General features: G+C 52.5%; 1 protein-coding gene across 2 annotated transcripts in view; it reads right to left on the reverse strand.

Moving 5' to 3' along the window:
• Positions 1 to 21,390, reverse strand: part of TUB (TUB bipartite transcription factor) — a 97,617-nt gene that overhangs the window by 22,396 nt on the left and 53,831 nt on the right. The gene's annotated exons all lie outside the window — the stretch shown is intronic.

Below are 21,390 nucleotides of genomic sequence, written 5' to 3' on the forward strand. Positions count from 1 at the left end.
GATCCAGAAGAGAGATCGGCCTGAGCGAGCAATGGAAGATGGCCCAAGCGTTTGGGCCCCTGCACCTGCGTGGGAGGAGGAGGAGCTCAAGGCTCCTGGCTTCGGATCAGCTCAGCTCTGGCCATTGCGGCCATTTGGGGGAGTGAACCAGTGGATGGAAGACCTTTCTCTCCTTCTCACTGTCTGTAATTCTACCTCTTACATAAAATCTTTATAAAAAGAAAAAAGTTATGTATTTAGGCCCCAGAATAGTCCTGAGAGGTCAATATTCCTATTTCCCAGAGAATAAAGTCTCTGAACGCTCAGATGGCTACAGCCTTAAAGCTAGGAAGCAATGCAGCCGAAACTGGGCCAGTGCCTCTTTGTCCTCCAAGTCTCTTTGTAGAAGCTGCAGTTAATGGGAGGCAAAACCCTCTGCATGCCCAGCCGGTGGGCTGTGGGGAGGCCCACCTACAGCAGGTTGAGGGGAGGGTGGAGGGTGGAGGCAGGGAGGGGAGACCAGGCTGCCAGCTGTGCAGCAGGCAGAGGGGTCAGCCAGCGACCGATGAGGATGGAGCAGGGTGTCAGGGCGGGCCCTGCTCATCTGCTCCCTGGATTCAGCAGCACAGACCAGGCCGCAAGTGGGGATCCTCTGGTGCTAAACAGGCTGTTTAGATGGGGAGTCTGGGCAGAGTGTGTGTGTGGGAACAGCCAGATGGGCTGAGAGGGCTGCAACCTGCTGCCCTGGGGGTCAGCCAGGAGCCCATCCCAGAATCTCAGCTTTTCGGCCTCTTCTTTCCCCTCCACTATGAAGCACTCACTGAGGGCCAGGAGCTGCGTCAGGAGCTACCTGGACGTCATCACACCTTTAACCCATGTAACCACCCTAGGAGGTAGGTGCTCTTACCACGCTTGTTTTATAGCAGAGGAAACGGCAGCACGGAGAGGGCAAGGATCTTGCCCAGTCGCACAGTGGGTCAGCAGGAAAGCTGCCATTCCCACGCAAGCAGCTGGGTCTGCAACACTCAGGCTCAGCCTGCTTCCTGCCAACTACAGGCATGGGCCCGTGTATGTGTCCACACACACACACACACACACATCCAGCCTCACTTTCTGGACTTGTGGAGCGCAGGACCGGTCACAACCATCTCTATCTGTGATCTCTGATTATTTATCAGCCTCCAAGACTATCACTGCCCCTGGGGTCAGAAACAGACAAAACCAATCCCCTGCAGGTAGTGGGCAGGGTATAGGCGGCAGATGCAGGGCTGTCTCCTGCCTGCTGGGATGCTCAGCCTGGGCCTGTTTCTCCCATCAGCCTCCCAGGAAGGACAACAGAAAAGGGGCTGCCCCTGCCTTGGAGGCCATGACAGTGCATCAGATCACCTCCCCAGAGGCCCCGGCCCTGCAGGGCAGATTCCCTCCTGGAAGTCAAAGACCAGACATTCTGGCCTGGGAAGCCTGCCTTCCAGACCACCCCTCTCTATATTGCAATTAGCAGCTGCTGCTTCAGAGACAACCACAGCCTGGAAGACTTCCCCTTCAAGAATTTGAGGCTGTTTTCCTCCTTTATTCCCAAATTATCTGACACCTTATAGCAATCAGAATTAAGCTGGAAGGTCTCGGGAGCCTGCAGTAATTGAATCTATTAAACAGACACTTTAGACTCTGTCCTTAGGGAACAAAATCTGAAGGTACAGTGAGGTGCAGAAACAAAGAAGCTCTGCTCGTCTCTTCCTGCAGAGGCTGTGTATGCGCACATGGGCTGTGGGAAGCCAGGCGAGCTGTATGCCAGTGTACACGAGTGTGTGTGTGTGTGTGCGTGTGAATATGTTGGGGAGCCAGGCAGGCTGTGCGCCTCTGTATACATGAGGGCGTGGGTGGGCATGGACAAGTACATGAGTTCATGCACAGACAGGATGTTAGGGACCCAGTGGGGTTGTGTGTTATCTGTGTTTACGCATGTGTGCAATGGGATGGGAGGGAGCTGGTGGGACTGTATTATGCATGAATGTATGAGTGTGTGCACATGGGACACAGGACTGTGTGTACCTGTGGGAGGTGGCCTTGAGGTCTGAACAGGTCTGCCTAAGAACTGTGTTGATGTGGCTGCAAGGGGAGGAAGCGTGTACTTTGGAGGGGTGCATGAGTGTTCACATCCAACTAAAAAACTTGCGATAGGTTTTCCCACTTGAGTGCCATCTTTGATATTTTAAATTTATGCCCTAGGCTCCCATCACAAAGGCACTCTTGAACGTCCTATGAAGAGTATCATAGTAGGCCACGGTTAAAAGTTGCACGTTCACAACTGTGCTACATAGTGACCCTTAAGGAAGGGCCCAAGCCTTCCCAAGTTAGCCCCGAGAGCAAGGCTCTCTCCAGCAAAGCACTGACAACATGGCAGTCCCAACGCACTTTCCTCACCACCTGCCCAAATCCTGCAAGGCTAAGATACCAGCTGTGAATTTAAATTCTCCTCAGTGTTTCAGGCATTTTTCAACAAGGTGATGATTTGTGAGGGGCAGTAAAGGAATGCATGTGGATGGGAACATATCCCCCCAGACCCTCATATCTGTCACCAGAATGGGAGGACCCCAGTACCAGCCCCCTTAGCAAGCGCAATTTAGCAGGGAAAGGGGTTTGCATTTTAGCACCTTGCCATTTCCATGCACAATCTCATGTTTTCTATACTTCATGTAGTAATTCTACTAAGTGTGGGCTACCTCTAGCCAGTTTTGGCAGCAAAGGGACACGAGTGATAAACGATTGTCTTTTCAGATTGGACCCAGCCTAGCGGCTTGGCATTGTGACCCTGTAGTCTGAGGAAGGTAATTCAAAACTAACAGTGACCTGACCCTACTGGGCCCAAAGGCAGGACCGCAGTGACTCCAGCAGGTGTCAGATCCAGGGCTGCTCTCAGGAGCATTCAGTATTACAGTAATGACTGTACCTGGCACTGAGGTGCGGGTGTTATGATACAGGTGCAAAAATGCTAGGGTCAGGGAATCACAGGAGGGACAGTCAGTGGTAACGGAATGAAGGAGGTCAGACTGGGGCAAGCCCTTCCCGACCATTAGAAAAGGAGGACAGTGGGGCTGGGCCTTGAAGAATAAGCAGGATCTTGGTAGACTGATAGCAAAGGAAGGGAGAACCTTAGTAGTTACTGACACACTGTGATTCACCAGCCACTGAGCTCACTGCAGAGAGGATGATAGAAGCAAAGTCATGGAGACATGACAGCATGCGGCCATTGCATTTGAAAACCAAGGCAAACCAGCATGGTGGTAAGCACTGAGCAGTTCAGTGTGCCAGGAAATGAGCCCAGAAAGTTTAAGTATGGACATAACAAGGGCATTTTGCAAAACAGAAATGCATGTTATGAAAAAAAATGCAGATATTGAAAAATTTTGTACCAAAAGTAAACTGTCATCCTGAATACCAGTAATACAGCAAATGGGAAATAACCAAAGGTGCTCAGAGCCAAGAATAACCTGCCCAAATGTAACCATTAGAAAGATATAATTGGGAGCAAAATGCAGACTAGAGAGAGACAAGGCCATCAGTAGTCAGAGCTGCTAGGTCACTAAGGAAGTCCAGGACAGAGGAGCAGGTCATGCCCTGCCAAAGCTGTCAGACAAACACCACAGCAAGATGGTAACCAAAGCGTGAGGTGCTGAATGGCACCTTCTGTAGCTCCCTTTCAAACAGCTGCAGAATACACAGACCACTGTGCCATCATCCACAATTAAAGTGGGATGAATATGTTTATACACATCTTAGAAGAAATACTTGGTAACCACTAGCAGAATTACAAATAATATGTCCATTTTTTAAATCACTGCTAAATAGCAAATAATCTACACACACACACACACACACACAAAGCATGGTCCACAGGAAACACAAACCTCCTAAGACATAAAACAAAGTCACAAAAATAAATCCGGCTATAATGACCACAAAGTGAATGCACATATCATCTGTGGGGGGCATACTCAGACCTGAGCAAGCCGGTGATGGGATGGAAATCATCCTGTCTAGGTTCCCAGCTGAGGCTCCCAATGAGGAGACTTCACATAGGGGACACTCAAAGTGCAGTGGGAGCCACTTCTTGGCAAAGCTCGGTGAGGCCCAGGCCGTGCCCAGAGCCAGCACGCAGTTGGAGTGCACAGGAATCATGAGAGGCTGAGGAGGGTTACTGGAAGTTTTAGAGAAGGCTCTCAGAGTCCACTTGGCTCAACTAAGTGGGCAGGGGGGCAAGGGTGCTACTGCCCACACCTCCAGTCTTTAGAGTGGAACCTACAGAGGCCTCCTGGAGAACTTAATACAGGGCCCAAATGGCCAGTGGATGGGTGGGGTGGCAGATGGCATCCCAACGGCAGGGAGAGTGCCAAGGATGCACCTGCACTTCCCGTGGACTCCAGTGGGTCTGCGCATGAGCCAGATGTGACCACTGAGAGAGGGCAACAGAGAAGGTCAGGGTCCCTGGGGCCTGAGAACGGAACCACAGGATGAGCTTCAGGGAGAGAGCAAGCTCCCACATCAAGGGGCCCCAGCAATGGGGTGGTGGCCCCAAACCCACAAAAGCATTCCCCCTGGGAGAAGGGGCCAGCAGAATGCATGGCAGATCACTGGAGTCTGTCACTGAAGAGCTTGGCCCAGCCCGCCACACCAGGACTCTGGCATGTGCAAGCTGGGCCTTCTCCCACAGGTGCTGGCCTGCAGTACACAGGACATACTAACTGCTGCCAGAACCACCTCTGGTTCCTTGAAAATGGCCAGAGAGGTCACGGGACTTACTCTGAGCTTCATCTCATCGTCAGAGGGAAATCTGGCCCCTCAGAAGAAATTTAAAAAGATCACGGAAGACGGAAATAACATCTGCTTCCTGATTACACCCCTGGTGCTGCACATGTTCAACCACATGACACGTGCGTTCCCTCCCTTCGTCCTCACCACTACACGGTGAGGTATGCATTATCATCACCCCATTTTACAGAGGGAGAAACAAAGGCTCTAAGTCACATGGACAATAAGCAAGAGAGTTCATCTTCAAACTTGGGTAGCCAGGAGCTCGAGTCCACAGGCTTAACCACCATCCAGACAATAACAGCCTTAGCACTACAACTTAACTCCTGTTTCAAAAACCCAAATGTGCAATGACATTGGACATCTGTGCCCAAAGATATTCACTGAAGTTTCAAAGCTTTATTTGAGAGAAAGAGTCAGAGCAAGCTCCCATTCACTGGTTCACTCCCCAAGTGCTTGCAATGCCTGAAAAAGGTAAAGCCGGGAGCCAGGAATGCAGTCCAGCCTGGGTCTCCCACATAGGCAGCAGGGACCCAAGTACCTGAGGCACCACCTGCCTCCAAGCATCTGCGTTAGCAGGAAGCCGAAATCAGAGCAGGAGCTAAGGAACGAAGCCCAGATACTCCCCTGCAGAACACAGGCATCCCAACGGGTGACTTAATCGCTAGGCCAAATACCCATCCCCAAGTTTTATTTCTAACAGGAAACTGGCTGAGGTGGGGACAAAATGTCTATCATTTGGGACTTGGTGAAGTAAATAATTTATGGTCAAAGGACGGATCCCTCTGGGGAAATTTTAATGAGCAACAGACAGGTTTTTGAGATGGGACAGGATATTCTAAGGGAGCCTCGTGTCCTATGACAAAGCCCCAGTAGCCAGCGCCTATAAACGTTCTCCTGAGTTTCTCAGGGTTGAGGCTGGCCTAGCATCTTCAGCTATGCTAGGGTCAAGGACACATCCTCCATTCCAGGTAGTTCTTCCTCCCAGGTGCTCCAGTCTCCTCTCAACTCCAGCTTTTGACACCTAAGACCTCCTAGGTGACCCCTGAACACTACAGATGAACCTGCCCCCCACCCTATGGTTAGACGGACCATAAACACAGTTGGTACAGTGAATGTGGTAAATCAATCAGACTGAAAGTCACATAGATGGAAATATCCTTAGTCAGCTGGTACACAGGACTTGTTGCTTCATGACACCCAGGCGGCCTTGTTCTCACGCAACAGGCACAAGGAACGTTTACAAGTCTTAGGCTAATGGTTCTGTATCTTGGAGAGGAGCCGGGTGGGGGTGGGGGGTCAGAATGCTAATCCCTGCTCTTCGCCCAGTTTACCCTGCTCTATTTTGAGATACTTCCTGGGAGTCTCCTGGAGATGGAGATGCTGGGACCCTGACCTGGGGAGGCTTCTGTTCCTCTCTCGGTTTCTGCCTGCACCCTCCCTCCCCTAAATGGTATGGAGGCCCAGCTCGCCCAGGAACAGAAGCCCAGGGTATAAATAGAAGAGGACTCTGGAGCTCGGCTTCCAGGAGGGGGTTGTTATGCGGGCGTTATTGGATTTGCAGATAAGCAACAAGAAGTTCAGCCGATGGGGAAGACAGGGAGAGCTCTCATTTGCTGCTAATGCAAGATTTATCTAGCAGAGCCCTCACTGTTGTCAAACAGACGGCCATTTCCTGTATATCCTCCAGCAAAGGACATTTCATTTTGTGACCTTTCAGAAAAGCCTGGGAGTTTGCTTTTGACCCATTTTACCCTCTCGCTAAGAAAACCACTGTTATTTCAAACGTGAAATGCATTAGAGGAATCAGTCCCTGGATGCGATTTAAACTATCTGCAAAGTTTATCACCGCAGCAGGCCGTCTCTGTGCTCCACGGCCCCTTCCTATGCTGTTGCTGATCCATAAACACCAGGCTGAAAGCCCCCAGGGAGCCCCCAGGGCACTCACTGAAGATGCAGGGTCCCTAAAGAAGTCCGAGGGGACTCCGATCAAGCCGAGTCACTTCTCTGAAGGGGGGATGAAAGTTCTAAGACCAACAGAGGCTGTGCCTAGGGAAGAAAGACCACCGCCACATTCTAGTTCTGTCTCTGCCCCTAATGTGCCATGTGACTTTGAGCGTGGTGCCCCCTCTATGCCTCATGAAAACCAGTGAGTGGGCCATTTCGAAGGCTCCTTCCTTTCCACACTTTCTCTGGTAATTTTGTTCATTACAGCAGGGCTCAGCTCTGAAAGAAAGGCAAAATTATCATTTAGTGCAGAAGCAGCACACAGTGATGCAGACAGGCAGGCCTCCGCCAGCAGGGCCACGGCCACGTCCTCTCTGTGCTGCTGACCTACGGGGTGACCAGGGACCCCTCGGGGCTTGCCTCAGCTTCCCGATCTGTTACGTGGAGACAATATGTGCGGGCTGAGGAGGAGACACGGGTTGACCTCCCGAGAGCCAGGCAGAGGTGATGGCACTCGATCCGCTCGGCGGCCCTCACGCTGGACCCACATGGTGCCAAGTGCTCACTTGCATTATCTCACTGATTGTTCCCAGCAGCCCTGAGGGGCTGTTACACACAAGGAAGCATGAGCCACGGTGGTCACAGCACAAGGATTCATTCAGCCTCCGCTCATCATAGATGTACAGGAAAGCAGGTGCCTCTAGCAGAGCAAGGGAGGGGGCTGCTTCTCCCACAGCATCGCCAAGCTGGGGTACCAGGAGGCAGTGATGTGTACCCACCTCTGGACCACCTCAGGTGAGATTACTCCCTGGGCCGAGAGAGCACAGCCCACCTCTGCCCTGCCCATCTCCATGCTACCTCCAGGTCTGCCTCCCTCTCTCCCGGTCCTCACCTTGCCCAGCTGCCCTGTGTCTACTCTGCGCTGCTGCAGACCTTGCCACCCTGAAGGGACAGGATTCAGCTCAGCGGACTGAGGCTCTGGAGTCTCATCCGACCGCCTGACCTGATCACGTGCCGGGCCCTTTCTCAGCCCTCACACTCGTGACTTCCGGGGCCTGCCCTCAGAACGCATGTTAGAGCTTCCTGTCCCCCAGCAGGAGCTAGGCACCCCAGCATTGCCCTGTGTTCCTCTGAACTGGGCCACCCCCATTCCACCCCAGTCACTTCCCACGTGTTGAGCTGTGCCCCAGCTCCCCATAGTTGCATCTCAGCCTGAGCTCTGTAAGCTACCACAACCCACGCTCCTGGCTCTGACGGACTAAACTCCAAGTCTTTCTTTGGCAAGTGACCATACATTCACTGATGTCCTTGGCCAACATCTTTACATGATCTACATATGCTGATAGGGTCATGGACACTGGGAAGCCCAACTTCTAGATTTAAGCCCTTGGCCTACTACAGGACCACAGACAAGTCCATTCTCTGTTTGCCTGGCTTCAGCATGTCAATCTATATGATGAGTGCACTGGCTCAGACCACGTCTCACTGGTAGTCTATTATCAAGGGCCCTATCTGATAAGTTACATCAAAAGGACATGCATTTCTCACCTCCCACTCTAACTGCCTTGGCAGAGTGAGCAGAGACTAGATTCTCAGACAAGGCTCAGAGCCCTAAAAGAAAAAAGCAGGATGGGCCGGCACCGCGGCTCACTAGGCTAATCCTCCGCCTGTGGCTCCGGCACCCCGGGTTCAAGTCCTGGTTGGGGTGTCAGAGATTCTGTCCTGGTTGCTCCTCTTCCAGTCCAGCTCTCTGCTGTGGCCTGGGAAGGCAGTGGAGGATGGCCTAAGTGCTTGGGCCCTGCACCCGCATGGGAGACCAGGAGGAAGCACCTGGCTCCTGGCTTTGGATCGGATTGGCGCGGTGCGCTGGCCGTAGCGGCCATTTGGGGGGTGAACCAATGGAAGGAAGACCTTTCTGTCTCTAACTCTGCCTGTCAAAAAAAAAAAGAAAAAGAAAAAGCAGGATGAGCAGAGACCCATCCCTCACTCAAAAGACAAGCAGGAGGTACAGGATGCACCCAGCAACTATGTTTCCCGTCCTTATTCATGAAAAAGAGTAGAGGTGCTAAGTGCTGAAGTATGCAGGGTCCGGGGCTGTGGCGTAGCGGGTAAAGCCGCCACCTGTAGTACCGGCATCTCATGTGGGTGCTGGTTCTAGTCCTGGCTGCTCCACTTCCAATCCAGCTATCTGCAATGGCCTGGGGAAACAGCAGAGGATAGCCTAGTCCTTGGGCCCCTACACCCACATGGGAGACCCGGAGGAAGCTCTGGGCTCCTGGCTTTGAATCAGCACAGCTCTGCTCATTGTGGCCAACTGGGAAGTGAACCAGTGGGTAGATGACCTCTCTCTCTGCCTCTCCTCTGTGTAACTGTGACTTTCAAGTAAAATAAGTAAATCTTAAAAAAAAAAAAAAAGAAGAAGAAGAAGAAGTATGTAATGGAAAACTGAAGAGAAGTACTAGAAGAACTCCAAATGGCCAAGAGATATGTGGAAAATTACTCTATCTCCTTCCCTAGCAGTCAATCCATCATGGGGACCTGTTCATGTTAAATTTTCCTCCGTTGGTCCTCACCAATGCCAGCATCTTTGCCATACTCCCTTCATCCATGATAGCCTGTGCTGCTTCAGGGTGGGCTCTGAAACCACATCTGCCTGGTGCTCCCTGTGTGCCTGGATGTGTCCTGGGGACTCCATGGTTAATCTATGTAAACCACTTGGAACAGGCTGTATGAGCTGGCTGTTGTTACATAATGATCTGCACCCTTTCACTTGGCCCCCTGCAGTCTCACGTGGCGGTGAGAATGATCTTTCCAGAATGCAAATCTACCCTGGCTCCTGCTGCTTAAAATCCTTCACCAACTTCCCTTGCTCACAGGCCAAAATTTTAAAAAGTGCCTACAAAGGCTATCAGGTCTGTTCTCCAGAAACAGCGGTCTCCTCTCAGAGAAGCCAAACGCCAGCTCTCTCCGCCCTTGCCAATACCCCCTCCTGAGTCTGGAGTCCAACTCCCATCTCTACCCAAGGCCCAGGTTCTAAAGCTGAACCTGAAGTTAAGCTCAGCATGGGTGGAAGAGACCCAACTACTTGTTTTTCTTTAACATTCCCAAAGAGGGCACTGATGAACAGCCACTGGTCTGCTGTATCAGGAAGTGGACCCAAGGCTTGTACTACTGTAGGTGATATATAGATTTGACTCCATTCGTGACAGGTTACACCTCAACAAACCCTCGTAAGTTGAAGGCATAAACAACTGGAAAGTGTATTTAACCCGCCCACCTAGCCAAGCAGCCTGGCTGAGCAACACAGCACACTGCAGTGTATGTGTTGTTGACCCTTTGGAAGAGGGGCTGCTTGGGGGCCGCTGATGTCCAGCCCTGCGAGAGGTCATACCACTCATCACTCACCTGGACAAAGACCTCAACTCAAATTTCAAAGTCTGGTTCCTACTGAGTGTGTATTGCTTTCACATCGACATCCGTACTGCACTGGGACCCAAGAAAACCCAAGGGCATCAACAAGAAAACCATGAGAACCAGAAAGTTCGGTAAAGTCACCAGATGGAAGCTAAAAGAGAAAAATCGGCAATGATATTTCTCTGCAAAATAACCACCCACACGATGAAAAGGTGCCTCGTGTGTAAGATCACATGTGATCTTACTCAAGCGAATACAAATAAGACTCATTTGTGGTCCATGTGAAGAAAATTCTAAAATATAACAGATTTATAGCAAGAACTCAAACCGATTCCTAACAAGTTCCTTCACAAGATGAATTTAAAGATAGCGATTCCTTCTCAGTAAGACTTTTTTTTTTTTTTTTTTTTTTTGACAGGCAGAGTGGACAGTGAGAGAGAGACAGAGAGGAAGGTCTTCCTTTTGCCGTTGGTTCACCCTCCAATGGCCGCCGCGGTAGCGCGCTGCGGCCGGCGCACCACGCTGATCCGATGGCAGGAGCCAGGTGTTTATCCTGGTCTCCCATGGGGTCAGGGCCCAAGGGCTTGGGCCATCCTCCACTGCACTTCCTGGCCACAGCAGAGAGCTGGCCTGGAAGAGGGGCAACCGGGACAGGATCGGTGCCCCGACCGGGACTAGAACCCGGTGTGCCGGCGCCGCAAGGCGGAGGATTAGCCTGTTGAGCCATGGCGCCGGCCAAGACTTTTTTTTTTTTTAAGTATTTATTTACTTATTTGAAAGCGAGAGTTACAGAGAAAGATATTGAGATCTTCCATCCTTGGTTCACTCCCCCAGATCGCCACAATAGCTGGGGCTGGGCCAGGCCAAAGCCAGGAGCCTGGAACTCCAGCAGGATGTCTCAGGAGACAGAGGATCTGGGTCATCTCCCACTGCTTTCCCAGGCACATTAGCAGGGAGCTGGATCAGAAGTGAAACAGTCGGGACTCCAACCAGTGCTCAAACATGGGCAGTCGCTTAACTCACTGCACCACAACAATGGCCCAAATAAGACTGAATGTTTCATTAACTTGACATAGAAAAATTTCTTTTTAATTTTTAAAGATTTTTATTTATTTATTTGACAGGTAGAGTTACAGACAGTGAGAGAGACAGAGAGAAAAGTCTTCCATTGGTACTCCCCAAATGGCCGCCACAGCCGGCGCTGCGCCGATCCGAAGCCAGGAGCCAGGTGCTTCTCCCTGGTCTCCCATGTGGGTGCAGGGGCCCAAGCACTTGGGCCATCCTCCACTGCCCTCCCAGGCCACAGCAGAGAGCTGGACTGGAAGAGGAGCAACCAGGACTAGAACCCGGCACCCATATGGGATGCCTGCGCCGCAGGTGGAGAATTAACCAAGTGAGCCACGGCGCCGGCCCCAGAAAAATTTCTTAAACTCCCTTTGGTGATGATGGAACGGAAAGAAGAGAGGCACCAAGATGGTTTGTGAACATGAGCACCAAAATAAAAAGCTGGGGCTGGCACTGTGGCATAGTAGGTTAAGCTGCCCCCTGTGATGCCAGCTTTCCATATGGGTGCCAGTTCGAGTCCCAGCTCCACTTCCAATCCAGCTCCCTGTTAATATGCCTGTGAAAGCAACAGAGGACAGCCTGAGTCCTTGGGCCCCTGCACCCATGTGGAAAACCTTGAAGAAGTTCATGGCTCCTGGCCTTGGATCAGCTCAGCTCAGGCCATTGAGGCCATTTGGGGAGTGAACCAGTGATGGAAGGCCTCTCTCTCTCTCCTTCCCTCTCTCTCTCCCACCCCCCCGTGTGTGTGTATCTCTGTAACTCTTTCAAATAAATAAATAAATCTTTCAAAAAAAGAAAAGATAAAAGCCACAGCAGCCATGTCGACCTACTGGCTAATGTCGGTCACTACCAGCAGCTGTGTCCATTTTGTTGGAGCATGCCGATGCTGTTTGGTGCCTAAATTTTGTCTCACAAAGCAGCTGGGTCAGTGCTACAATTAGGTGTCCACTCTGCATCTTAAGTGAGTGCTTTTAGAGTAAATAAGGTACTAAGAGGTAAGGTGTTGCTTTCGGAGAGTGGCAGACCCCTGCAGCAAAGCAGAAGAGCCAGGGGCAGAAACAGACTCTACAGCAAACCTGGCCCCTTACCCAGGAGATGGTCATGCCACAGGGAAGGCAGCGTTTGCTTGAAATACATATGTGCCCAGACTTGCTTCCCTGATTTCCCTTCCTAAAGGGGAACCTGAGGAGTGCTCCAGTCTTGGGCAAAGTCACAGTCTCCAAGTGATTGCCATCATGGGATCTATATACTGCAGGACCATGCCTGCATGGTCTAAGCATCCCAGGAAGGCAGCTAGGCAGGCAGCAGCCAGGGAGGGGCAGCCAGGCAGCTGGTGACACTACTTCCTTTTTGGCCCATTTCATTCAGACCCAATTGGTGGGCCTCTTTTCCAAATTCTGAACCACAAGAGTACCAAAACCAGAGTATATATTGTGGTGCAGTGAGTTAAGCCACTGCTTGGGACAGCCACATCCCATACTGGAGTGTGGGTTCAAGTCCTGGCTGTTTGGCTTCCAATCCAGCCCCCTGCCAACATGCCTGGGAAGCAGCAGAGGATGGCTCAAGTACTTGAGTCCCTGGCACCTATGTGGGAGACCCAGATGGAGTTCCTGGCTCCTTGCTAAAGCCTGTCGCAGCCCCAGCTGTTGCCAACATATGGAGAAAAAAACCAGTGAATGGAAGCTATCTCTCTGTATCACTCTGCCTTTCAAATAATAAATGTAAAAAAAAAAAACAAGTACCAAAATTAGCTGACACGTGTGGATGCCCAGGATTCAAAACTTCACTGGAAGAAAATCAGCACCCTGGCAACACTCTCCTCCTCTGCACTTTCTCTATAATTTAAGTGTAATTTACCTTCCTCTCCCCTCCAGAGAACACGCAGTAAGAAAACGAGAGTGAAAAATTATGACAAAGGTAGAAGACAAGGTGTCACGTGGTTATCTGAAAGGAGACCAGAAAAGGTTCCGGAGCTCGGAGGCTGCAGGCCGACTTCCGAGGTAAGCAACTGCTATTATTGTAGTCGGCTGTTTATGCAGAGGAAGAACAAGGAAAAGACAGACTAGCTCAGCAAAGCAGAAAACACCCCAGGCTCGAAGCCAGGGATCCGAGTTCTAGCTCTAGTACTTTTCTCCTGCTGAGGGATCTAAGGCCTTCCCCCTTTCTGGGCCTTAGTCCAACTCGTCAAAGATAAAAGATCGACATGGATGACCTCTGGGGCTCTTTAGCTCTGTCCTGTGAGACCTGGCTACTCAGGAATCCTTCTCAGTTCTAGCTGGGAGCACAGAAAGATGCTCTGACTCTTCCTGCCCATATTGCGACGTCGTAGACCACCTGTCACTTCAGTATGGAGGCTTGCACTGCAACCAGCCCTGTTATCGCCAGAACCCGGAGATGAGTGAGACATGGTGCAGGCCTGGGAGCATCACAGGTTAGCAGAGGACACGGATGGACGCAGACACAACAAACAATAACCCCAGGCGGCATGAGGTCAGCCCAGCCAGAGGTAAATGGGCAGAATCGTGGTAGTGCAAGGGAAGAACAAAGAAGTCTGTCTGCCCAAGGGGACCAGGGCTTTGCAGCAGAGGTGGCATTCGAAGCTGGGGACCCAAGGACACAGCATTCAGTAAAGGTAGGTAGGCAAGGGAGCCACAGGAGGCTGGAAGCTACTGAGTAGGGGGAAGAAGAGTCCGGCAAAGCTGGTTTGGGGCCAGGCTGAGTAGTTGAGTCTTGGAATACTAAACAATGGGAAAATGCAGGGGCTTGATGACACTGGAAAGAGCATGGTCCTACCTCAGGAGGGAAAGGTCATGATGAAGGAAGTGGGTTCTTCCAGCCCAGGACAGAGGGGCCTGGAAGTGACAGAGAAGGGCCTGGGCTGAAGGGAACGGCTGAGGGAGCCCACAGGAGCTGAGGCTGGAGAGCGGCTTCTGAGGCCAGGGGCCTCCACTCCGATCCTGCCACTGACCAGCCGTGGGACCTCAGCCATTCCCACCTCAGCTTTCTCACCTGCGAAGAACTGAACTGCTCTTGAGGGGCATCACCGTGGTGCAAGCTTCAATGGAACGGAACGGAAGCACTGTAATGAGGGGCTGACAGTGCTGCTGGCAGAGGAGCTGCGAGTCTGACTTGTGGAGGAGTGGGCTGCACGTTGTGAGTTCCAGCTGGGATATACCAGGTGCTGTGGACTAAACGTTCACATACCCCCAAAATTTGTGGGCTGAAATGCTAATTCCTACGGTGATGGGAAGGGAAATGGGGCCGCAGGAGGTGATCAGATCATGATAATGGAGCCCTCTCAAGACCCCAGAGAGTTCTCCTGCCCTCCTTCCACCATGTGAAGGCTCAGTGAGAAGCAGGCCCTCACCAGAACCCTTCAGTGCCGGTGCACTGAGCTCAGACCTGCTGCCTCCGGAAGTAGACGTGAGTGTATGGGGTTTCTTAATGACCCAGCCATTGGTACTTTGACATAGCAGCCTCAGTGGGCCCAGATATGGGACACCACATGCCAGCTGAGTGGCAAAGCACATATGAAGCCCAATGCAAGGAGACAGGAAGTCAGGGCTCACGCAGCTGGAAGGAGTAGGGTAGATGGCAGCTGGTGGGAGGTGAGGGCTGGTGGCTGTGCAGCCTGGGAGCCTAACTTCCCTGAGGTCAGAGGGAATCACTGTTTTGCTCCCTGTTTTATCCCCAGTGTCTAGCACAGTGCCTGGGACAAAGTAGAAGCTCAGTGCTGGGTAAATACCTAAGGATTATTCTTCCTATTGTTTACTCCAAATATTTTCTTAGACACAAAATAATAGCAGCAGCTAACATCTATTCAGTGTTCCCTAGGAGCCAGCACGATGCAAACAGCTATACACACATGGCCTCATTTCACCTTCACAGCAGCCCTGCAGAGAAGGTACCACTATCATTCCCATTTTACAGAGCAGGAAACAGGTACAACAACTTGCCAAGTTCATACGGCTAGTAAGAGGCGGGGCCAGGGTCCAAACACAGGGCTATGGGCCTCCCTGCAGGTGCACTCTTTGACACTGGCTGCACAGAAACACACCCTGGGTAACAGCTTGGCCACCATTCTCAACTTAACAAGGAGTGACTGTGGTTACCAGAAGTGTGAGCTGCAGATGCTGGACCTAGTTGGTGTCAAGACTTGTGAGGCAAGGCCAGGTGCTGGAAGAAGTAGGGAGTGGAGCCCGCTGCAGAGAGTGCGAGAGGATGGAGACTCATTTGCACATGCTGAGGGCTATACAAGAGCACACATATGTAGGGGTAGGTAGGGGGCTGCGCAGGTTGTAAGATCCAGGCAGGTTCAGACAGATCCAAGGGTCACTCCAAGGGGATATGAACTAGAAGCCATTTCCAAAATCTACGAGTCACACAGCTAGCAGGGGCTGAGCATGTGCCAGGGGCTTCACATCCTTCACAGTGCATTTACAGCCCCCATATGAATACTAGCAACTACTAACGCCTCTCCCAATACTGCCCTCTGCATGCTGCATCCCCAGCACCAGCACAGTGCCCAGCACAAGAGAGCATTTTGCAGGAAAGGCACAAAAAGTCAGATAGGCTGGGCTCACTCCAGGTCTCCAGCTTGCAGGGCAAACTGGGATTCAGAGCCCTGGACTCCTCTGGCTCCAGAGCAGTGGCACACCAAGCAGGGTGGCACCAGGGGAGGCCTGAAGCAGCTTCAGCTTTTGTCTCCCCAGGCTGGCTGGAGCCACTGCAGGGCCCTCTTGCCCCCAGAGAAAAACAAGGTCCAACATCTGGTCCCTGCACAGAAACTTACCTGGGATCAGGGCCAAGGCACAGGCAGCTGACCTGTCCAGGGACTGAACTCAAGGCCAGCTCCCTCTGGACCGCATGGAGCTGTTCAAACCTCCTTCCCCAGTCCTGACTCATCCAGACTCCCTTCATCTCTGTAGGGCCTGCCTCTGGTCACGCTGCAGCAGAAGGGCTGTCCTGCCGCGCGCCCAGTGCCTGAGCAGATTCTCTCAGAGCACTCTATGCTCAAAAAGAGAACTACTGAGTGCCCACACTATCCTGGGTAGGACCCCTGGAGGTCCCACAGTCCCAGCGTCCCTCAGGGCAGCATCCCCCCGGGCTCCTTTCTCCCAAGCCAACCGTAGGATGGTGTGATTAGCCACACTGTAACCAGCTTGAGCACTGACCACCATGCACATACCCTGTAGCCTTGTCTGTCAAACCCCAGGCTGCACCCTGGGGTCCCAGAGAGAAGCCCTTTATGGTGATGGGATTCTAGGGCAACCACAGAAACTGCCCTGTCACAAATGGCTGGACCTCCTACTATGTACATGAGCAGTGCTGGGGCTTTCCCTGCATCACTAGTCCACACACAACTTTACAAGAGAGGTGTTAATATACCCATTTTTCAGAGAAGGAACTCGATGCTTAGGATCTTTCCAGGCTTTAACCCATCCACTTGCTGCTTCCCAAGCTATACATCCACATGGCTACATCCACCACCATCCCCAAGGTCAGATTTCTCATAAGCCAAGGTTCTACTGCAGCTCTGCTCCAGGCTTACCAGAGAGCAGGTTGCCCTCGACCACATGCTTCCCCATGCCCTGGTTCAAGGCCATTTTGGGCTCCTGTAATGTAGAGGAGGTACACTCAACCCTGCTCTAGGCACAAGCAGCAGCAAAAGCAAGGATGCACATCTGCTGAGCAATGACTACCTGTGCTGGGCACCTTTATGAATTATTCCCCAAGTCCCCAAGCTCAGACCTCAACAAACACAGCTGGCCCCTCTGGCCACTCCCAGAACCCTGGTTTGACAGGCACTAACCCAACTCGGTGCCATTCCCTGGTAGTTCTGAGGATCAACAGACAAGTATGATATGAGCCCCAAGCTGGTTTATCCCCACTACCACAGCCACAAGCCACAGCACAGAAAGCTATGCGCCCAGAAAGCCATGGCTAGGGCAGGGGGCTGTGCAGTCTGCCAGTGAAGCCCCAGCCTAGTCCATCAAGCCGGGGACAAGACGGACCATGGGATTTCCCTTGCCCCTTCATCTTGGTCCTCTACCAGGGACAAGTGAGGCCGTTTTAAAACCAACCTCGTGACTCAGCCCCCAAGGGTTTGCAACTAGGGCATACGGATGCCTGTCTGTCTGTCTGTCTGTGGGCTTGGAGCCTGAGGACTGAGCCAGTCTGGAATCACAGAGCTGTTGCTTTCCCAGCCCTGCTCAGCAACTTGATTCGGGACCAATCCCACCATCATTTCTGCGGCACAAATGATGGCCACCAGCTTCTCCAGATCCTTCAGGAAGTGTCCAACTTCACCCATTATTACAGCAACAACACTGCAGACAACCAGACAGCAGTGCTGCTGACCAGCGCAACACAATGGGGAAACAGCAGCTACCAACTAATAAAAACCATGAACCTTAATATTGGAGGGCTGTGGGGACAGCCACACGTAATTGGTGTCACAGTAAGTGGGTTCAGTATTTCCAGAGAACTATCCAGTAATATGTGAGAAGAGCTATAAAATTGTCCATGCCCTTTAACCTGGTAATCCCACTTGGGGAAGGCTTCCCAGTAACATACTAGGAAAGCAATTTGTACAGATATTCATAGCCACGATATTTATAATAGCAAGAAATTGGAAAGCATCCAAAAGTTTGGCACGTGGGGACTGACTGAGCAAAGTGGGTCGAGTGAGTACCTCGGGTGCTCTCAGGCAGGAGGGTAGAAATGTGCACACTGAGGTGAAATGAGGGTGCATGCCAAGAGTGCGCATGCCCAGGACTCCGAGACAGCCATAAACCCACTCTTGCGACAGCCCCAAGGGTATGCAGCCAGGGGCTCCATGCTGCTTCCACCTAACTCAGGTAACCTCAGTAACCTTCGTGTCAGTTAGGAGCATGCTAAAGATCACCCATCTCATTTATCTTTTTCTAAAGGTTATTTTGAATTAGCTGAATTCTTTTTTTGAGAGACATTTGAAAAACCAAGAAGAGCAACTCTCTCCAGAAGATGTCATCTCATCTTGGAAAGGCTTTAGTTCTAGTATCTGATTTTGTGACTGTGAGAACAGCGCAGCTCACCCACATGGCCAGGCAGTGGCAGAGCGGGGCTGGTGTGGACTGGGGCCCCCAGCCTCGTGTCACAGCAATCCCTCGCACACAGTGCTGTCTTGCCTCTCTGTCTTCCTCCCTCAGCGTCCCACCCCATGTACCATTCTTTCTTCCCTGAGCCTCAGGAAGAAGTTCCCCAATAGGTGGTTGGGTCTCCTCCACCAGAATACTTTCCAGGACCACAGTACAGCAGGCAGAGTCTGGGCTTGCACAGGCCCACAGCAAGACCGGCCTGGGGCCTGTAGCCCACTAGTCACCTGGGGAGCCCCACCTTGCTCTCTGAGGGTAGGGTCGGAGAATCTGTGGTGTTGAAAGTAGTTCTCAGGATGCAAACTCTTGTCGCAGAGCCCTGATGCTTAACAGAGCCTACCCTTCTGACTCGAGTCCAGTGGGGCTTACTTTGGGCCCAAAGCTAGCTTGCAGCCAACAGCACACACCCCACACCCTTCCACTGAGACAGGGCCCCGGCCTCTGGCCAGAAACACAGTGGAGCACGGGAGCCTGCCTGTGCCTCAGCCTGGCTCTCTGGGATGCCCCCCTGCCCACCATAGGGTCTCCTGCTGCAGGTACTTCATGGTCCACTACAGGGTCTCCTGCTGAAGGTGCTTCATGGTCCACACCCACCATCCCACGTGGGGCAGTGGGGGCCTGTGGCCCCACTCACCCAGGCCATACTTACGGAGTCATCTTATAAAGCTGCGTCCTCCGCTCAAACAGCGACCCTCCCCAGGCCCAGGGCCACACCCCAGCCAGGGGCATGGCCTGGACAGACTCCGTCTCACTGCCCCCTGTCTCCAGGACTCTTGTCAGCTTCACATTGGCGCTTGAGTCCCCCGGCCTGTTGTCAGGAAACACCGACAGTCGTCACCTGGCACCCATCCAACCACCCCGCCAAGGAAGAACTGGTGGAAGCCTCTGGCCCTGGGGAGTGGAGAGGGCAGAGGGAGGAGGAACAGGGAGGAACCCTGGGAATGGGATCTCTTCCCAGGGCCACTGAAGCTCCCTCCTGAGCCTCATCTGGGATGGTGAGGAGACAAGAGCAAGGAGGCCACTTCCACTAAGATCTCCTTCCAACTTCCTCAGACGGCAGGAGAACTAGGGGACGCTGGGACTTCCCGAAACACTCTTCAAGCTTGGGATCCTGGGCCTGGTGTGGCCTGATTTGTGGGAGCTGGACCCCTTAGGGGGTAGGTGCCGGGGCAGGACAACCTTCCTGGTGACAGGAGTGTCCACTCCATGCCAGGGCACAGGGTAAACCAGCCAGACTTCCGCCTTGAGCCAGCTGCCTTCATCCTTTATTCCTCCACCATGGATCCCAGAGCAAGGGGTGTGGCCAGCTGCCCAGCCCAAGGTAGGGGAGCCAGGCAGGAGCAGGCTGCTCCCACCCTGGGACTTCCTCTCATCCTCCCTCCGTATACTGACAGCACCTAGCTGCTGGGAGGGGGGTGTTTAGGGAAGCTCTGAGATACAGCTGGGTGTCGCTGGGGCTCCACATGTCATCCAAAAGTCACTAGTGTGGTCCAACCTTGTTTTTAGATGAATCTGAGGCTCAGGGGTAGTGGGCAGTCATTTGCCCAAGGTCACACAGCAAGTTGAAAGCAGAGCCGGACTGGAGCTAGAACTGAGGCCCATGACTCCCAACCACCATAGCCTGTAGCTTCCAGCCCATGGCAGCGTGCAACCCCTGCCCATGGTGCTGAGCATGTCCCACCTTCTCCCACCCTCTCCCTGGCTCTCCTGTGTGGAAGGACCTGATGTCAGGGCTGCCCCCTGCACAACGGAGGCCAAGACAGGCACCCAAGTTGGATGCTCATTCTGTTCCTTCTGGGGTGACCTCCTTCCTGTGGCTCTCCCACCTGCCCATGGGGGCTCCCAGATCTACTTCCAAGGCTCCCCTGTGCTCCACAGGTCTATAAGGCCCTCCTGGGGCATCCCTAGCTCTCCAGGTCCATAACTAGACTTCCCTCACTCCATACTTGCTCTTCCTGTTTTCAGGCACCCCCTACAGCTGCACCCCCTACTCCACCATCACCCCATAAACCTAGCCCCCTTCTTACTGCACCTCTGTGTTTCAACCCGTGAAGTCCTTATCAATCCCCTCCCCTCCAGCCCCAGTGCTACTCCCTGGGTTAAGGCCTCACCTGTCTCCAGCCTCCTTCTAGTCTGTACCCTACCTGCAGTTCTGCCTGCTCCAGGAAATTCTCTGACCTTGACCATTCAACCTGAACATGTCACTTATCTGCTTTTACTATAGACTTCTTCCACAGGATGTCCTTTACATCCCTCTACCAAGACGGCAGGGTTGCAGGATCTGCCCCATCTCCTGCCTCCCACCTTCCTCTCCCTACACAAGAGACTAGCCTGCCTTAGCTGTGCTGCAGCTGCCCCTCAACTCCCCTTGGAGATCTTCACACATAACCTGATCTTTGTCACATCCCCAGATCCGTGATTCCCCAAGGGCACCCTGATTGCCCTGCTTCACCTCCAGAGAGCACATCAGACTCCTAGACACTGCCTACCCGGAAGCTTGGAAGGAGACTGACAGCCTTTCCAACGCATCACAGCACTGCTCCATCAGGCCAGCATCTCTCATCCCTGTCTGCCTACTGCCTCCACGGCACCAGTGCCTCCTTCTGCCCCCACACTCCCCAGGGCATAACATCACTGCTGTCTCCTCTGCTAGACTGTGCACTCCACACACGGCATGTCTATGCCTTCCCCTACCTGTAAACCCCGGGTGCCTGGCACAGAGAAGGAGGTGAATGAATGGGACACCCAGGTGAGTCCCAGTGCTCACACCAGGAGGTGGTCACAGCTGACGCAACCCAGTACGGAGCCACAGCTTGTTTGGAAACGAAAGAAGCTGCCCCTAGTGCTCCTGTGGAAGCAGCAGGGGTCCCCTTCAATTCACCCTGTACAATAAGCAGACTCAACATGGCTGTGGGCAACGCAGGCTTATGGTAACGTGTCACAACCAGCTCTCCAAAAACGTACATAAGTTTATTATAAATTTTATCAACACAAAGGAAATAAAGCAATCTGATAAAAGATTCCACAGTCTTCACCACAA

The sequence above is a fragment of the Lepus europaeus genome, chromosome 7, assembly GCF_033115175.1.
Source record: "Lepus europaeus isolate LE1 chromosome 7, mLepTim1.pri, whole genome shotgun sequence".
Lineage (NCBI taxonomy): Eukaryota > Metazoa > Chordata > Mammalia > Lagomorpha > Leporidae > Lepus > Lepus europaeus.